Source organism: Theobroma umbraticum, unplaced genomic scaffold (genome assembly GCF_002168275.2).
Source record: "Theobroma umbraticum cultivar Fairchild unplaced genomic scaffold, ASM216827v3 scaffold_81.0, whole genome shotgun sequence".
Classification (NCBI taxonomy): domain Eukaryota; kingdom Viridiplantae; phylum Streptophyta; class Magnoliopsida; order Malvales; family Malvaceae; genus Theobroma; species Theobroma umbraticum.
Window position 1 is genome coordinate 5,789,736 of NW_018397268.1, and position 7,828 is coordinate 5,797,563.

Here is a 7,828-nt window from a genome sequence, read left to right on the forward strand (position 1 = left end):
AGAAGAGATATTTGGATCATTGGTTTAATAAACCAATAAATGATTATGCACTGTTAAAGTAACAACTAGAGCCATAATAATGGAATCAAAGTCTTGATGTGATCTAAATTAGTATTTCGATTATGGCAATGAAGATTGTCAAACATATAAATTAACATATTCCCAAATATTGCAATTTTAGTTGTCCTAGTAAAGACACAATTGCTAAGAGAAAAGGTTCGATATTGGATACATTAGCAATTGATTCAAGTACAAGTGGGAGATTGTTAGTATATGCCCTTGAGCCAATTAGATAGATCAAGGAATATATATTGTCATTTAATGCATACTTAATCACATAACTATATGTGATAAAGGTTTTCCTTTATGTTAGTGTAATAATAAGGAGTTATTAAGTACTAATTGGATGAAGCCCATGGAACATAAAAGCCTTGCATGAGAATTGTAAAGTTGTTACAATTATGAGATCACTATGCATCAAAGTCATGTTCCTAAAATTGTTCTTGGTCATTGAATTTTCAAGATAAAGCATTAACAATGCTCAAAAACTGGTACATGTTAAGCTTCCTTACTTGAAAAGTAAGTAATGGATCTCATATATGGAAGTATATGGGATACTTGATAATAACATGTGGGTGCTTATTAAAGAACAAGTTCACTGAACATAACTTGCTATGAGAACTCCATTTGATATTTCACTCAAGTGTTTATGGAATATATTCTCATGTGATAGTGATGCAACTAACCCTTAGACTTGAGACATCAGGTCATCTTGTATGGGGAATGACATACTTTGATTTCACCTCTATAGGTTTAGAGGTAACTAGATGCCTAAACAAGGTGTTTTTGGATATGCCATGAAGCATGCGAAGGTGAATGCATAGTCAAGAAAGATTTATCACCCCAAGTGATATGAGGGGACATATCTCACTTGTTCTCAATTCTTGATTAACTTGTATAAAGTTTTTGGCTAAGGCATAATGAATTTGAAGATAGTTAGTTACTTAAATTCATAAGGTTAGGGTTTAGGGTTTAAGGTTATGAGAACTAATATGTAATGTTCTAAATAGATACTGAGCCATGCTTTATGACATATCCAGGATATTTGATGAAAGGACCGTATTGCACTGAAAGGCTTATTACTAAAAAACTTTTTCAAATTCTTTAATTGACTCTCTAACATTTGAGTGGTCATGATGTACTGCTAGATATATAGATTAGTCATTTTTGTGCACTCCACCAACATTTTGGGATTTTTTGTTTTTTGAGGCTACATATATAGATTAGTCGTTTTTGATATTTTGTAGTTATATATATTTTAAAAAATTTGAATGAAGGTGAGAGAGTTTTTTCCTCCAAAGTTAATCCCTTAATTTGTTCATCTTCCTCTTTTTTTGAAAATTTTCAAAGTTCTTATTTTTTTACAAAATTTTCTTCAAAAATTAACAATTGGTTTACATTCATAAACCCAAAAGTTGATAGATTGAAGTTATAAATGAAAAGAAATTTGTAAATTAGAACATCGCTCAGAGTTATTACATGCCATGTCTGCATGTAACAACTCTAATATGCTTGACTTGTAACAAATCTATTGAATATGGCATGGCATGTAACAACATATTTTTGTACATGCTTGCATGTAATAATATTTTTTTAAAAATAAGAAATAGTAAAAATTTTTTGAATATGATGTGGAACAACATTTTTTAAATATGGTGAGTAACTTGATCCTTTGCATTTTACTATAACATAAACTCTAAGAGTAAACACCTTAAACATGGCATGCAAACTTTTCTTCGACAGAGCGTGTAACAATATTTTTTTAAATATGATGTGTAATAATAATATTTTTTAAACATATCCTATAACTCGGTCTCTATCTTATATTTCAATAAGATATAAACTCTTGGTATTAAACACCTTCATGATAGAAATAAAATTTAAAATAAAAAAAGAATTTGAAATGGAAAGGAAAAGTTATTCAATATCAATGCTATTGCCGCGATGAAATAAATTTGGACAAAAGATATTATTTTAAATCCCCAAATTAGGATAATTAGCTTTTGAGATTATTTTATTTCTTACATTTCTTGTAACCATAAAAAAAACACATTTAACATTGCTTTTTTTTCAACATGGCATGTAGTAGCACTTTTTTAATACATGTGCTTGAATATGAGGAAGTTTTATTAAGGGTAATTTGTTCAAAGATATTTTCTGTTGACTAGAAACAGTTAAAATTAAAAGAGTTATTTTTGAAAACATTTATCTTTGATGGCTAAAAAAATTGTCTCTAATTATAAAGTAACTTTATCATTATATTAGCATTTTATATTTAATTTACCATATAGCACAGTTATGATTTTATTTCTAATATTTGTTCATATACCTTTTTGTTGTTATACAACTTATTATTGTTCAACTCCATTTTTATTTTTACTTATTCTATTTATTATCCTTCAATTTTGTTTTATAATTTTGTATTTCTCCTTGTTGTCAAAAATCTTGAAGAAGATGTTGACTATCATGTAGTCTTGTTCACGGCTCCGGTTGCCTGCAAGACTAGCACAATTTGAGCCAAACTCTAAACAAGATTTTTATTTAATTAAGCTCAAGTCCAACCAAGAAATTATCATATTAATAAATATTTATTTTTGTTTAATTTTATTTAAAAATATTAAAATATAAATATAAAATTTATTTTAATAATAAATATAAATTAAATAACCAATGGGACCAGGTCCTGCTCAACCGCTCAACCCTAGGTTTTAATGCCCTTAACTATTCCATTGCCTTTTCCTTTTTTCATCTTTATTCTAATGATTGGTCAATGATTAGTCATTCCTTAAAATGATATTTTTGGAGAAGTCAAAATAGTTATAATTTACCTACTTTTTGGTAATAGGTATTTTCTGCATGCCTAAATAATCTAAGAAATTTTTGGACAAAATTCTCTTAATTATTTTGAGAAATTACTACTATATATATATATATATGTAAAAGAAAACCTAACATTAGCTGTTATGCTTTCTCTACCTTCATCATCCACCTCTTTCATTATCTCTTTAAGCATCTTCTACTACAAACGAAAGACAGTGGTAGTTATTAATCGGCACCTTTAATGGCCAAATTTGGACATGAGGAGTGCCAAATCGATGCTCCATTGTGCTGGCCACATCTCTTATGGTCGAGCAATAGGAAAAGAAAGAAAATAAGAAAAAGAGAAAACAAAGAAAAAAAATTAAAACAAAAAATTATATTAAAGATTTGTTTTTAATTGGAGAAAAAGGGATTCAAATCCTACTTTCTTTGCAACGGTATTATAGATCGACTAATAAGTCAAATGCTAGGACGAAAAGAAATTATATTAAAGTTTTAATTCTAAATAATTAACATTGTAAATAAATTATTAAAAATTAATACTTCAAGTTAAAAAAATTAAATTAAAATTTTAATTATAAATTATTAATATTTTATATAAATTATAAATTATTAACAATTTTAATATTTTTAAAAATGAAAGAAAAGAAAAATTAAATTAAATGAAATAATCGTGAAAGTTTTTATTAAAAGTTATTAATAATTTTAATACATTATCAAAAAATTAATATTTTAAATTAAAAATAATAAATTATAATAAAGAGTGCTTTTGTCTTTTTATCAGTTATTTCTTTGTTATTTCAAATCTATTTTAGAAATCAACTATTGGAATAATTTTAGAATAAAAATTTCATTCCACGAACTAAAATACATAATAGCAACTACTACCTTATTCTATTTATACAAAATAACTATTTCATTTCTCCTTTATTATATTCCGTGATTGAAACATGTTAGTATTAAAAGAATATGCTTCATTCAAAAAAGAATTTTTCCTCTTTAATAGGTTGTAATAGGTATCCCAAAGTAGGTTTATTGGATGGTTGTTTCTATGTTTAAAGAATAGTCATCGTTAAGAATGGAAAATTTCTATTTTTGATGTTTAAAATAAAAATCATATTAATATTTTAATAATAAATTATTAGGGTAAAATGCTTTAATCTCTTTAAGTTTTGGTCATAATCCCACATGGGTCCAATAGCATTCAAAATGGACAGTCTATCCCAAATGTAAACGACGTTAACGGGAAAATGTGAAATGTCTAAAATACCATTTTTCTTCCTCCACTCTTTACTTTTTTCTCAAGCCAATCGGCAATGCTCCTTTGCATCGACTTGCCATCCCGTGGCTAGATCTAATGCTCTCTAGCCAAATTCGACTGTGGGAGTGCCAAATGATGTTTGGGAAAGTTATATCTGATACTCCGAGGCCATATCTGGCCATGGGAGCACCAAATCTAGCTCTCACGCGACTGAATTTGGCTAGGAAGCACCAAATCTAGTGTTTTCACGATTGAATCTAGTCGAGGAGTACTAGATTTGGCATTCTTGTGATTGGATTTGTCCTAGGAACGTTTGATTTGATGTTCTCGCGACCATATCCGATTTGAGAACATTCGATCGATGCTCGACAAGTTGTCTATCGTCGCCGTTTCCCACCTCCACCTCCACCGCTGTCTGCGGTGGAGAAAAAATATTAAGAGAAGGAAAGAGAATGCTTTGGTAGGGAGAGAAAGAAATTGTAAAAATGAAGAAATTGTATTTTACCTAGTGACAATTTTTAAAATTAATAAAAAGCAAAATTGTCCTAAAAATATTAACATGCCATTAAATTAACAAAAATATTGATGAGTGATTAACGACAGGAGCGAAAGATATTCTTTTAGGATGGACTGTCCATTTTGAATGCTAATAGACCCACTTAGAATCATGGTCAAAACTTAAGGGAGTTAGAGTAGTTTATCCAAATTCTTAGTATTATATTGATAAATTGTTAAATATTAATATTTTAATAAAAAAGAATTCAAAGAGAAAAATGAAGATGTAAATCGATATAAAAATTAAAAGAAATGAAGATAAAATATCATATTAATAAGTTCATAATAAATTATTCAATGAATAATATTTTAATAAAAAATAAAAGAGAAAAAAGGAAAAATGAAAATAAAAAAATAAAAAGAAACTAAAATAAAAATCATATCAATATATTAATAATAAATTATTTATATTTTCCTAAGATTTAAAAAAAAGAAATTAGAAAGAGGAAAATGGGAAAAATCAAAATAAAAAATAAAAAATTAAAATTAATCATATTAATATTTTAATATAAAAACTTAATATTTTAAGGATACCATATTAAATTACAATGTAATAATAATAATATATTGTTAAAAAGTAATGAATTTCAAAAATCTCAAAAATTTTACTAAATTACTATAAAAGTTATTTTTATCATTTTATCAGTTATTTTTTTATTGTTTAAAATTATTTTACCAAACAAACATTAGAATATTATCAAAATGATAATTCTTTTCTATAAACTAAATTACATCTTATCTATTGTAGTATATTTTTATTTTATTTTATTTTATTTTTACATAATAACTATTCATTTTCACTTTTATTTCACATACGCTAGCCAAATGTGACGTTGTAATTTTAACCTTAATCTTTACAGGAAATACGAAGGTATGAACGATGTAGCAAGTGCAAAGGTAAAGTTGCCTTCCAAGCAATTGTTGCCAAAGTTTTTTCATTTAATTCATGAGGCAATATCTCTGGGGCCAAAGGAAAGCGACATCTCACTAATTAAATTAATAACAAGGTTATAGATGAGATTTGAAATCTTTATAAATTAGAGGGCACTGAATTTACCAAAGTTTCATTGCTGTCTTGTTGACTTCTTCTCATTCTTCCCTTTGAGTATTGAGTTTTAGTCTTGGATGGAGTATCAGCCTTTCTCTTTTTTGCTGTCAATGCAAACATATTTTGGCCTTCTCTCCTTCATCACCTTACCCTTCTTTCTATTCTGTGTCTTACTCTATCTAAGACAGAAAATTTGGTGCAGCTGTGACATTTGCCATGGCTACCTCTCATCAACTTGGTCCAAAGAATTCAACAATCTCTGTGATTGGTACACATATCTTCTCCAAAAATCTCCAAGCCAAACAATTCACATTCATGTTCTGAACAACACAATCACAGCTAATCCAGAAAATGTTGAATATATGCTTAAAACTAGATTCAACAACTACCCGAAAGGAAAATCTTTCGCCATGATCCTTGGCGACCTTTTAGGCAAAGGAATTTTCAATGTAGATGGAGACTTGTGGATGTTCCAAAGGAAAATGGCAAGTCTAGAGCTTGCAAACTTCGCTATCCGAGCATATGCATTCGAGATCGTCGCTACGGAGATCAAATATCGGCTTCTCCCTCTGTTATCATCGTTTTCTAGAAAAGATGGTAGCATTTTGGATTTGCAAGAAGTTTTTATACGATTTTCTTTCGATAATATTTGCAAGTTTTCATTCGGGTTAGACCCTGGTTGTCTTGAATCATCATTACCAATATCCCATTTCGCTGATGCCTTTGATCTAGCATCCAAGCTATCAGCAGAGAGGGGAATGGCACCAGTGCCATTACTCTGGAAGATCAAGAGGATTTTCAACATAGGCAGTGAGAAAAAACTCAAGAAGGCTGTTGAAGTGGTCAATGGTCTTGCCATGGAGGTGCTCATGCAAAAGAGGAAACTTGGCTTTTCTACACATAAAGATCTTCTATCAAGATTCATGGCCTGCATTAATGATGACTCTTATTTAAGAGACATTGTTATAAGCTTTATTTTGGCTGGCCGTGACACCATGGCCTCTGCATTGACTACATTATTCTGGCTGCTAGCCAATCACCCCATAGCCATCTCAGAAATTCGAAAAGAGTCAGATCAATTCAGGGAGTCGAATCAAGAATTCGCGAGCTATGATCAGATAACGAAAATGCTTTATCTGCATGCCACGGTTTATGAAAGCTTGCGACTGTATCCTCCTGTACAATTTGATTCAAAATTTGCTTGCAAGGATGATATTTTACCTGATGGCACTTTTGTTCAAAAGGGGACAAGGGTAACATACCATCCTTATGCAATGGGGAGGATGGAAAACGTCTGGGGTTCGGATTGCATCAAATTTAAACCTGAGAGATGGCTTAAGGACGGTACTTTTTGTCCACAATGCCCTTTCAAGTACCCAGTTTTCCAAGCCGGGGTAAGGGTTTGTCTAGGAAAAGAATTAGCGTTAGTGGAGATGAAAATGGTGGTCCTGTCTGTGTTACGCCAATTCGACATTGAACTTGTGGCACCCAAGGTTGCACCCCAGTTTGATCCAGGGCTCACTGCTATGGTAAGAGGAGGGCTTCAAGTTGTGATTAGGAAGAGAAGGGACATTGCAGCAGCTTAATAGTGAGTGGTGTTTTCTGATGGATTTTGCATTTGAGGTTAGCTAGCTAGGAAATATGTAGCTCTCAATGGGGTGCCAAAGGCTTAAGAAAATAGGGTAAGGAGTCAAATGAAGATGTGCTAAAACAGTAAGTCTGTCGGTGCAGTAGAGAGAAGAAAGTGACAATGCAACTGGTGGAATTATAAATGCTGCATGTGATAAAAGCAAAATATACTCTTAATGAAGAAAGAAAAGGGCTGTGGGAGGAAGCTTTGCTCAATTAACTTTGAACTTGGCAATGTCTGAGTAAAGGTCATTCTGGCATATATGTAATTAAGTGCTGGGGAAATTTCTCGAGTCTGCTTTGTTTTGAAGAAGAATGGAGATCTGAAATGTCTAATCTTTAAAGATTTACTGCTTTGTTTGTTTGTTTGTTTCCTTCCCAACTTTGATTCTGAGAGTTTGACAGAGAAATGAATCACGTGTTTGTAATTGCAGAATTGACTTCGGAAATCTAAG

At 30.4% G+C, this 7,828-nt stretch overlaps 1 pseudogene; it reads left to right on the forward strand.

Moving 5' to 3' along the window:
- Positions 1 to 5,821: 5,821 nt before the first annotated feature.
- Positions 5,822 to 7,828, forward strand: LOC110425362 (cytochrome P450 94C1 pseudogene; annotated as a pseudogene).